The 12,724-nt window shown below is 38.5% G+C and overlaps 1 protein-coding gene across 1 annotated transcript in view; it reads right to left on the bottom strand.

Moving 5' to 3' along the window:
• Window positions 1-9,192, bottom strand: part of LOC107654452 (trinucleotide repeat-containing gene 6A protein-like) — a 39,671-nt gene extending 30,479 nt beyond the window's left edge. Inside the window, exons 1-2 of the mRNA XM_016441521.1 lie at window positions 9,047-9,192; window positions 7,293-7,340 (exon numbers count right to left, since the gene is read on the bottom strand). The gene's annotated coding sequence lies outside the window, so the exon portion shown is untranslated. The remainder of the gene's footprint in view (window positions 1-7,292; window positions 7,341-9,046) is intronic.
• Window positions 9,193-12,724: the final 3,532 nt, after the last annotated feature.

The following is a 12,724-nucleotide window of genomic DNA, read 5'->3' as shown; positions in this document are numbered from 1 at the left end:
TGGAAAGAGCACAGACAAAGCCTTAGTTTGTTTATATGAAGAGATTTCTTTTATTTGTGTTACTTATTTATTTGACTTGGGGCTTGTTTAAAATTAAAAATGTAGTTGTCATTTACATTTAAATTAAATTTAAAAAATCTCATTTTGTTAAAAAAATAATTGTGAATCGAATCGAGAAATCAAAATCGTGAATCGAATCAAATCGTGAGTTGAGTGAATCGTTACATCCCTACTAGTAGGTGCATCTTAAAAAATGTTTTCCCGATGAATCCTGGACTCCTGCTCAAAATGATAAATTAACATAAGGACAGCTACAAAAAAAATAACCCAGCAATAAGCCCACAAAGCTGTTGTCGTTCCATCCTGATGGATGACAGCTGTGACAGCTAGTGGAATCCCGGAAAATAAACCGTGGAACTTTGACCAATGAGACAACAGTTTACTCGCGCGTGACTTGTATTAACAAATTTGGTCCGTTTATAAACTTTGCCATCTGAAAGCGAACCGCACCAAGAATAAAAAGCAACATTGTAATAATTTTAATTCCTGTTTCGGAACAAAGCAATCGATCTACAGGTGTGAAAGCACCCTTAGTCACTTCGTGTTGGTTTCACGAGAGAGACGGGGAGGTTGCCGCTTGGTTTTAGATAACATATTGCCTGTTTTTGCGCTTTTTCACCAACAAAAATAATTTCAAACATAGCCACAACGCGGTTTTGTGTCTCTGAGCAACATGAGAGCGTTTCCTTCATGAATGAATCAATCGTTTAGATGATTCGGTTCAATCGCAATGACTCACTTATTAACAGTGACTTGCTGCCACCTACTGGCGGTTTTAATTTCACATTTAAAGTATCTTTTAATATTTAAATAATTTCAAATATCAATATTTAACGTTTTATGTTCAATATATCAAAGCATTATTTATGCATTTGAAACTGCAGGTTAAATGCATTCATGTCCTGCATTAAACAGTGTGTAAATGCATCTAAATGCCACTTCTGATGCAGCTTCTGCGTTTTCTCTGCATTGCAAAGATAAATTGTTGATACTGATTTCATTTACTTGGTAACAGCCCAAATGTCTTATTCTAATGTAATTTGACTGAAAAGATAATTCACTTTTAGAAAAAAATTGGCTTTATAAAGGTAAAAATGCCCATTATAGGTAAAAATCAATTTAAACTGACTGAAAAAGGTTCATTTCTATCAGTGTGAACTGACCACCACACAGAATATGAAGAATATCATAAACTTTAGGAGTCAGTTTAAGATATCGGCACAATAACACACTCAGCAAAATATCGTCTAATTATCATTATTGATAAAATCCCAGAAAATATTGAGATATTTTTTTTGCCAATATCACACACCCCTAATCTGAATGCATCTTTCCAGGAACACCAAAAATACTAATTAATTTCTTCACTGCTGAAATGCAAAAATGACAAGAAAAATCACTGTAGTTTGTGCTTGTTCAAACATCAAGCTAAAGCAAGTGGAGTCAAGTTATAAAAAAAATAGCAACAATAAAAAAACACTTTCTTCAACACTCCCTAAAGAACTTGCAGACATGATCAGGTCTGCAATTTGTCTTAAAATTACAAGCATGCACGAACAGGTCTTGACTTGAAACGGCTGTCCATATTTGGCGTCAGTTATGTCAGTAATCTATAACTATTAAAGCCGACAGGACAAGGTACTATCTCTTGGGAGTTTTGTTTTTGGCATTTTTAAGTGCTTTTTTCAGCCTCTGAGTTAATGCAGAACACCTTTGCCAGTGGCTCTTCCTCGCAAGTGAACATTGTCTGTATTCTGCATGGTCATTGCTAAGCAACAGCTAGGTGATTTAGTCAAACTAAACCTTCGTCGCAAAACACAGACGCTACAAATCATTTCTTGAAGGGTTTTCCATTGTATGACCCTAAGGTTTTGCTCATAAAAAAAAAAAAAGACCATGACAAACTTTTGACTTTTCATAGACCAAGCTGTTAGAAATAAAAGGTGGAAGGAAAAACTAAAAGGTAGACTGGGACATGTTTCAAAATTATGTGAGACTAAATGGTTTCCAGCTGGTATTATTTGTATGAACTGAAGTGATGAAATAAGGAACAAACACAAGTGTAAGTGCATGTTTATTATCTAGTCAAAATAAAAAAGGAGCAAAACATTGTTATGCACACAGCAGCCAATAAGACAGAGTCAAATTTATTGCTTAAGTATCGCTCAGTATCATGAAGACACAAGGACATCTGGGCCTACAGATAAGTAAAAAGTCACCGGGGTAACCAGGGAGGGGTGGGTACTGGAAACATGATTCTTGGATATTCGCTTTGCAAATCTCGGAGCAGCAGATTACGAATGAAGCCAATGCAGTATTTACGTCACAATACTTTAAGGTCTTTTCTCTAATCAAAGAAAATTTTTATAGGGTTTTATATAACCTATTTGATTAAATTTCATCTTGTCCACAAATTATTTTAATTTGACCATATTTTAGCAAACCAACAGACACCCCTGCAAACTCTTTTCCAAGGAGAGCATTTAGTCACTGAACCGAGTGCCAGTCACACCGCTGGGTTTAGCCTTAAGCTACTGTGAGAGCGAAGACAAGGTCAAGAGATAAAGACCTGAGCTATCAGCCTTTCCACATCACTCAGTGGAAAAATGCTACACCCACTGACAAGTTTCTATGATGTGCCTTGGTCTGCATAAATGGCAAAGTATGGTCACTTAAGATAAGAGGGCTTTGCTATTCTTTCCTAATCAGAAGTAAACAGATAATGCCATTTCATTTATGAACATGCCACGGTAGCTTATGCCGTGACCATACACTGAGCCCAAAATAACTACTAAAAATGCTATTGGCCATTTTAAGTCCCATAAACAGACAATAATTCCTACCTTTATACCAGCCCCTTCTTCCTTATCGTCATTCCAATGAGCTCTACACTTTCCTCCGTCCACTCTCCATCAGTGTTTCGAATGATTTCCCTGAAAACGAAAGGATCAAATGGGAGAGAAGACTCGATAACTTGGCTTCATTTTTAGCAACTCTAACAGTTACCCATAGCTACATCTCCAAATAAATGATGCAGCAACGCATTTAGTAAAAGGGAGAAAGCTTCTGGTAATCTCCTTAACGGATTACACTGGGAAATTACTCCTCTATAAACAGCCAACTATCTCTGTGGGTCAAACCGGCAAGCACTTTTTCCCTGGCTACCAACACTAGTTCTGCAAAATGATCTGCTAATCTATGTAAGATACACAATGTTTATGTAGTAAGTGAGCTTAATGAGGTCAGCAACTTACTATGCATTGTACATTAACAGTAATATACTAGTGCTTGTTTAAACAGGACGGGGGGTAGTTTAAAATAAGAGACATTGGAAATGTCCAACAAAAAGTTGTCAAAGTAGTTGATATTATGTTAACACAGCAAATACGGTAATATTGTTAATAATTCTGCACCAGTAACTGGTTTACAGTGCAACACAGTAGGTGGCAGTCTTGCGCTGTAAAGCCCAAAGTATATTTGCGTAGGTTTTTTTTAATGTGCACACAAGGGTAAAGCCGAAAGTATACTTCTCTTTTTACATGTACGCGCAGGTCGCAAATGCGCATTGAATTTGTTTTGCAGTAATCAGTTGTGCCTCAAGGTGGCAACACTGTCCCGGGCCGTTGTTTCACAGTAGAAGATGAAACTAAAGTGACAGAACAAAATCAACAACAACAGAGGCTCACATTGACAAGTGCTTGTGAGCGAGAGGGTATGGGATAGCTCAGCTTTGGTTTAAAACGGTTCAAAAATATTTATTATTATCGGTCATTATAACATACAGGGAAAAATAGAGCAGACAATAGACATGGATGAAGCTTTCTAGAGCATATGTGATGACCTCCTGCGTTTGCGCACAACGTCAAATGGAGTATACTTTGAACGGCTACGCGTTTGACTGTACGCATACGCTAACGTACGAGAACAAAATGAAGTATACTTTGGGCTTAAGTGTACAGACGAAGTGTAGCCTTTCAAAGGATACTATTTGACAGTTTGCGCGAACACAGGTGGGCGACACGCACTCTAAGTTTCATCTTTGTCCAGTGTGGGCACCATCTTTCTTCAGAAGTTACGACCGATAAAATAGTCTTCGTACTATTTTAAACTACACTCTAAAAAATGCTGGGTTAAATATAACCCAGCGCTGGGGTTGTTTTGACCCAGCGGTTGCGTTGTTTTGAACCCAACCGCTGGGTCAAAACAACCCAATAGCTGGGTTTGTCCCTTTTTAACCCAGCGCTGGGTTATATTTAACCCAGCATTTTTAAGAGTGTATCTCATAATCCCCTCACACAAGTGCTTGTGAATGCAAGCTTCTGTTGTTCCTGCAGTAGCCGGTATTTTGTTGTTGTTTCATACACATAAAAAAAACAAAGTATACTTTTGGGTTAATGCTGGTATCCATCTGTCCTCAAACAGAAAAAGGTGATGACAGTGTGCAGCTACTACTGCTGACAAAACAAAAAAGTGAACTCCAGTGTGGTTTTTTGGATTACATAATACGGGGTTTCAGACACCCCATTGGCTAAAAAATTCATTCATTGGCTAAATTCATTCATTGGCTAAAAAAGAAAAAAAAAAAACAATGTCAAGGATGAATCTGACTTATAGCATTATTTTATTTTCAAAATTTCTATAGATATAGTGATAATATTGTTACTGTGAATTATTTTGGTCACAATATTAATGTATTGGAAATCTGATAGCATGACAGTCCTATTTGGAATAATGTGCACCAATGAATCATTCACAGTAAGATCAGAAATATGCATTATGAAAATAAACTGCATTTTGATTTCTCATTGCCATTAGTTTGCGGCACAAAAAACAAAAAACAAAAGAAATCTTGACAAAATATGACAGGCTCATAAAATAAGCCCATAGCATCACATAAATATGTGAGAGGGCCAAACAAGTATCTGACGTGAAAAGTAGAATATAGCCACTTCCAGGGGCTAGTCAGCCTATCAAGATTGAGCTTGGGGCCTCACAGCCCTGACCCTCCCCCAGGAACAACCTCTTCTCCTTAAAGTGTTAAACCAGATGGCCGTCTCAACAACAGAAGTCTCCCATACACAAACACAAAGACAGGGGCATCTGTTTATGAAGCGCCAACATAATAAGCACAGCTGAAAGAAGACCAGTCAAAACCATAACAGCACATATAATGTCACTGCAAGATTTTAAATATAAATAAATGAATCTAAAAAATAAAATAATTCTAAATAATAGCCTAACTGCTCTGAGCTGGGCTGCACAATTAATCAAAGTTACACCGAAAACATGATATGGCTTAGTGCGATTGTCAAATCGCAAAGGCTGCAATTTAACTGTTTCAGAGTGAAGCGAGGCACTGTGTTCATTTACACACAAGCAGCTCATGATCCAGTGTTTTCAATGTTTCAGAGCAGCTCGATTCACAGTAATTGCTGCTCCACTCATCTCTGCAATGTGCTCTTTTGGGTTGTTTCTAACATGCATTTGTGAACGCAACATGCAAACCATCTTTCCAAACTTGTAATGACAAACACTCATAAACCGGCTGTTGCCAACAAAAGAGAAGCTTTAGGAGCTCCTTGCAGTTTTCCGCCAAAACAAAAGCTTGATGGTTTACCATCTGAAACTGAATTAAGACAGCCATAAATATTAGAAATGTAATTTTACAGTTGTACAGTAAAGTATAATTCTAAAATATTTGATTTCTTATTTTACAGTGAAATATTACAATAGTAATTTCCTATTTAGTTTATTATTCTATTTACTAGTACTTAGTCATATTGATATATAAGGTACAGCAAACCTGTAACTTTAACGCAGTCTTTATTAGAACAATCGCAATTTGATTCTTTTTCCCCCAAATTGTGCAACCCTAGATCTGAGTCACTAATATGACCAAAACGAAACTTGGCTTTTCTCATTATGCGTCAACAGAGGAAAAGCATTGTGATCATATGCGAGCATGACATTTCAAGAAACAAGAACAAGAAAAAAATGGTTTAAATGCTAGAAATACAATACGCGATCAAACTGTGAAAGCAAATGTGTTATGATCTAGTCCCTGGCACTGTTAGGTGTGGACGTGATTATGACCATACAGGGGCAATGTTCATTTCCCTGATAAGAAAAACTCAAAAGCTGTCTATGATTAACTTGGAGTTAAAGGGGTCATATGATGCTGCTAAAAAGAACATTATTTTGTGTATTTGGTGTAATGAAATGTGTTTAAGCGGTTTAAGGTTAAAAAAAACTTTTTCAAAACCATTATTTTCCACATACTGTACATTATTGTTTCTCCTCTATGCCCCGCCTTTCCGAGACGCGTCGATTTTTACAAAGCTCATCGGTCTGAAAAGCAAGGTGTGCTCTGATTGGCCAGCTATCGAGTGCGTTGTGATTGGCCGAATACCTCAAGCGTGTGACGTAAATGTTACGCCCCTTACCATAATGTGATGCCTTACCATATTGTGATAACCCATTATAAACAAGGCACTTGTTGCATCCAGTGGGGACATAATTATGGGTTATAATGACTTATACTGTCTTTTTACGCGTTGCGCCATTCGTGCAGCGTTATGCAAATCTTCCCACACAGTGACATAGACATGTGGGGGCGTGTTAGAACGAGCCGTTTTAGGTAGGCGTGGTTGACTCTTAACTTTTATAAAGAATATCTCTTTGGATTTGAGACTTTAGTCTTTGCAACTTTACAGATCTTCTTTATGCACCAAGAGCTTGTAACACTCCAAAGAGAAAGGAAAAAATTGAAATCGCATCATACGACCCCTTTAAAAGCATGATGGTTAAGCAATATACAGATGCTTCTCTGCATCAAGACAAAAACAAATCAAACTGAAAGTGTTCTTGATGTCTTGATCAGAGTTTTTAATCTGGTACATATTAAAATGACAACAAACTCCGGCAGCTATAAACAGTGGAGGCAAGTGTTTGTGACTCATGACTGCAATACAGTAGCGTCACAAAGAGCTACACAAACACTGTTTTTGTTGAACATTTTAAAACAGCAAAGCCTACTCAGCACTGGGAACCCCTTTAATTCAAACGGAACTGCATTTGCTTACACCAGCAGCAGCTGCTTTGACCCAGCTTTGTTAGTGCTGCCCAGTGTAGGCATGAATAGGAAAAGCCCAGAAGGATGCAGGCTTCGGAAAAACCAAGCGCTCATCTATACAACTGAAAATGACTATAGAGAGATGAGCGTACTTACTCACCTGTGTTGCTTCTCTTCAATGTCTTTGGTGGCAATAGCATCCAATTCTCTGCAAGGAAACAAACACAGATGTTCAATTAAGAATTTGCCATTCACTTTTCATTCTCTAGTACATAAATGCTGACAAAACCAATAGTTATTACAAAAACATTTCACAGAATCAAAGTAGATCTGGATTATGTAGCTTGACAATTTTAGTGAGGTGAATGCAAAGTTTAATTCTTGGACAGATGGCTACATATTGTGTGAACAACACTGAAGTGTGCAATGACAAGGCAACCTTTTTGCACCTTACAGTCTAGGAAAATAATAAATATAGAGCTAATTTTTCTTTCTACAATTTTCAGTTTCATTACTGGTGAAATTGCAACTACAAAAGCAGGCTAATGCAAGTGCCACATACTTGGGTGATTTGTCCAATGGCAACCACAAACATCCTATCACATCATACACCACAATATGAAACCAAAATCAACTCAACGCCTCTCGCCATATTTACACAGTGGGAAATGAGGAAAAGATGGACGGACACACTTCTAATTGTAAATCAGAGTAACCGGGCATGAACAGCAGTCTATAATATTCAACCAGACTGCATTCTTTAGATAACCTTACTTTTAGCTAAAACAATACGTGATTAATAAAGAAAAAGACTTCTTCAAAATAAAACAAGTGACAAGTGAGTTTAACATTAGGTATACTTTATTTAGACGGTTAAAGGCAGAGAGCAGCGAGACCTCCTCCCCCACCGCTGGCTTCAGCTGCTGCTAACCAGCAACCTTGACCTGCCCTTACAAAACATTACAATATAACGCACTCAAAACATGTTTCTAAACAACTTTTACTCTCAAAGCGCGACCTCGTGATGTCTATTTTCTTTACTCTGGTCTGGGAGAAGGAAACAGCTTTTTCTGTGGCATTTTTCATTGGTGTTAGCTGCCGTGACAGCGAAGCTAAACACAAAATAAACATAATAAACATACGTTAACTGTTAAGTTAGCATTTAACGCTCGGCACTCCGTGAAGTTATTAAAGCGAATAAAGCGTTTATAATGAAAGCAAACTGGTTATCCAATTATTAAATATCATTTTCCTTGATGTGCGCAATTCAGCAGCTGAGCTAAGAGTGCTAACAAACCAGCTGGCCACTAAAGCCTGTCTTTTAACAGCTTAACGAATCAAACACGGTTTTATTAATGCTCACTTTAGCCGATTTGCGACACAAATTGTATTTTTGGTTGAATTATTATGGATCAAATGCTGCTGGTAGCAATTAGAAAGCGAGTCGACGTCGAGAAAAGTTGCAGGACGCCGAATTAAACATTTAAATTAAATCAACGTATTTTCTAAATACATTACAGAAAACGGTCCCAGAACGCATGAAATCTCATGTTTAAACGCTGTGCATTCATAAGCTCGACTTTTATATTTGTAAACACGTTAGACACACTTAAAGAAACCGACTGCAATGTCACTTCGATGCCATTATGTGAAAGCAGGAGATCAATGTTCAAGAAATGTACGTTACCACACAGAGATGCATTTTGCTTTTTAGACAATGCAGACAGTAGACACTATTCATAAAAACAATCAAATTGTTTAACTATCATGCAAACGCAAACAACATGGTAAAACATTCATCCGTGCCTCCACTGCTGAGCTCAGCTTAGATATCGCAGATACGCTGCTCGATCATTTATACCGCTTATATGGTTAAAATCGCAAACATACACACGAACAAACCGCAAGACTCACCTCTTGTAGTTTAAAGTGCAGTAGAGATGAAATGAAAGCAAATAATAAGGCTATAGAAATTCAACACATTTGTAGTCTAGGAGGGGAAACATTTGTCCTGCTCGATCGCCATTTTCTTCTCTCGCATTCATGCATTCATCCCTGCAACTGCAGGAAGAGCTCAAGCGCTGCTCTCAGAGCACTTCCTCCAACTCTACACACTCACCTCCAAAATGGTGGCCACAGAGAGGACGCGTTTCAAAACCTAGTGAGCTGTCTAGCTAGACTGCACTTTTGGGCTTCGCGAACACGTGAGGCATTTTGGACATCGTAGGGAACTCTAGGGGAATTGAGAAATAAGGTTCTAAAACAGCTATGATGAGTGACACGTGAGCGTAGCTGATTTAAAAGCCCAAAAATGCTGTCTAGGTAGGCAGCTCACTAGGTTTCGAAACGCAGCCAGAGCTGATGGTTAACCGAGACTCGTCATGGTGGCTTTGCCGTTTCACTAATGTTAGATGTGTTTTGCCATCGATATAAATTAAAAGTTTGGAGGGAAATGTAACTGGGTTATAATGAGAAAATTATTATATGACATGAAGAAAAAAATAGACCAAGTAATCCAGAATAATGCCATCAAGGAATATTTCATCCAAACGGATGGTAACTTTAACATTTAGACCAGGGGTGTCCAAACTCGGTCCTGGAGGGCCGGTGTCCTGCAGAGTTTAGCTCCAACCCTAATCAAACACACATGAACCAGCTAATCAAGCTCTTACTAGGCATGCTAGAAACTTCCAGTCAGGTGTGTTGAGGCAAGTTGGAGCTAAACTCTGCAGGACACCGGCCCTCCAGGACCGAGTTTGGGCACCCCTGATTTAGACCATAGGTCACCAAACTTGTTCCTGGAGGGCCAAACTCGGTCCTGGAGGGCTGGTGTCCTGCAGAGTTTAGCTCCAACCCTAATCAAACACACATGAACCAGCTAATCAAGCTCTTACTAGGCATGCTAGAAACTTCCAGTCAGGTGTGTTGAGGCAAGTTGGAGCTAAACTCTGCAGGACACCGGCCCTCCAGGACCGAGTTTGGGCACCCCTGATTTAGACCATAGGTCACCAAACTTGTTCCTGGAGGGCTAGTATCCTGCAGAGTTTAGCTCCAACCCTTATCAAACACACCTGAACCAGCTAATCAAGATCTTGCTTGGTATACTTGAAACTTCAAGGCAGGTGTGTTGAGGCAAGTTGGAGCTAAACTCTGACACCGGCCCGGCCTCCAGGACCGAGTGTGGTGACCCCTGATTTAGACAGACAGTTTAAGAAAATAAGATTGTCATGCTGAAACCAGCATAAATTTTAAGGACAATATGGGGTAAAAATAATCCCATATATAATAAAAGTAAATAATACAGGCTATGCTAAAGCAATCAAATACATAGCAACAAATGCAGACATGGTTTTATGTTTACACGGCGCGATGCAACGCATCGTAACACTTTCTCTTTGGAGTGTTACAAGCTGTTCGTGCATAGATAAGATCCCCCATAAGTTGCAAAGACTAAAGTCTCAAGCCCAAAGAGATATTCTTTATAAAAGTTAAAACTCGTCCATGCCTTCCTAAAATGCCTTGTGTAAACACGCCCCCACATGTCTACGTCGCTGTGTGGGAAGATTTGCATAACGCCGTCCAAATGTTCAAAGTTGTATTTACAACACTGTTCCAGAACAGTTCAACCCAAATATTCAGATGTGTGCAGCGCATTTTATGGAGGACTGTTTCCTGATCTTGGGAGAGTAGACTAATAATAATAATAATTCCTTACATTTGTATAGCACTTTTCTGGGCACTCAAAGCGCTTTACATAGAAAGGGGGAATCTCCTCAACCACCACCAGTGTGCAGCATCCACATGGATGATGCGACGGCAGACATATTGCGCCAGAACGCCCACCACACACCAGCTTATTGGTGGAGAGGAGACAGAGTGAGAAAGCCAATCAGCAGATATGGGGATGGTTAGGAGGCCATGATGGCCAGAGGCCAATGGGCGAATTTAGCCAGGATGCCGATGTTACACCCCTACTCTTTTTCAAACTCATTGTAGACTACAATGCTGGCTGTTCTGACTCACAGACTGTAAGTACGTTTTCATATTTAAAGGATTTGCCACTGATGATTCAAACGCGAGTTTTGAGCAGTGTAGAGTAGGGCTTGTTGTTTGTCATTTCTCCGATCACAAATGCAGACATGGTTTTATGTTTACGCGGAGGGATGCAAAGCAATGCGTAAAAAGACAGTATAAGTCATTATAATCAGTAATTATGTCCCCACTGGATGCAACAAATGCCTCGTTTATAATGGGTTTGAATGTTTTTGTCTCGTCGCTCCATCACAGTATGGTAAGGGGCGTAACATTTCCGTCACACGCTTGAGGTATTCAGCCAATCACAGCGCACTGGATAGCTGTGATAGCTGTATCAGAGCACACCTCGCTTTTCAGACCGATGAGCTTTGTAAAAATCGACGTGTTTCAGAAAGGTGGGGCATAGAGGAGAAACAATAATGTACAGTATGTGGAAAATAATGTTTTTTGAACCTTAAACCGCATAAACACATTTCATTACACCAAATACACAAAATAATGTTCTTTTTAGCAACATCATATGACCCCTTTAATCTCACTTTAATTTCACTTTATTAAATCTAACGCATTTATGATCCATATTTATCAGACTGCATTTTTCAATAATATTGTGTTCTAATGGATGGCATATTTAAAATTTGTTTCACTATATAAATTATACATTGTTCATGAGTAGTTTGATGTTCTTAGTGTCTGAATATGTTGTATTAAGAACTTTTCTGTGAATAAACTGAGCTGAAACACTTTTAGGGAAACTACCTAGACAAAACAGATTCATCATTGTTCAGTTGTTTGTTTACAGTGAATACCTTCACCATTGTGAAATTCTCTTTCAGCACAAGGCAAAAACACCAACCAAGTGCAAACTAGGAAAAACCTAAATAAATCTACAACAATATAGACACAGACCAGCTTTTAGTCTGGAATTTGCCTGCGTTTTCACTTTGAAGACAAAGCAGCGGCAACACAGTTGAAATCGGCTCGGATGCGCTGTACTTTTGAAGCGCTCATTCTGCCTCACTAGGCAGGAATCACACAGATCGAGCCACTTTCAAACTGAAAACAACCTGTTTTAAATGTATAAACTTGATCGAGATTTTACATAACATTTTAATTTGAGTGTCATGCACAAAAGTAGGATACTAAAAATACATGAGCAGGTAGAGCTACATTCCATTGAGTTCAGAGGTACAACGCACAGATATTTTGCATATTTTGTAAGGTGTTGTTGCAAAACAATGTCAACAATCGCTTGTATGAAACCACAGGAGAATAAGCCCTTTGCAATTTCAAACATTATTTAATCATTCACTTTTACATTGTCTAATTATAAAGCTATTTAATAAGGTTATATATCTTTTAAAACCAATGATATCCTTTCATTGTCATTCCAAATATTATGTGAGTCATATTTTGTCAGTTTCATCACAAATGTCTTAAAATAAGAGAGTAACTTTTTATAGTGCTCGGGACAGATCAGGCCTCAGCGTCTGTGGTATTGAGAATGAATTTTGTATTAGGCATGAATATTGATGATCAGTGGAGGTCTGGGGCCAG

The sequence above is a fragment of the Sinocyclocheilus anshuiensis genome, unplaced genomic scaffold (genome assembly GCF_001515605.1).
Source record: "Sinocyclocheilus anshuiensis isolate Anshui unplaced genomic scaffold, SAMN03320099.WGS_v1.1 scaffold419, whole genome shotgun sequence".
Classification (NCBI taxonomy): domain Eukaryota; kingdom Metazoa; phylum Chordata; class Actinopteri; order Cypriniformes; family Cyprinidae; genus Sinocyclocheilus; species Sinocyclocheilus anshuiensis.
This window is presented reverse-complemented; position numbering and strand designations above follow the sequence as displayed.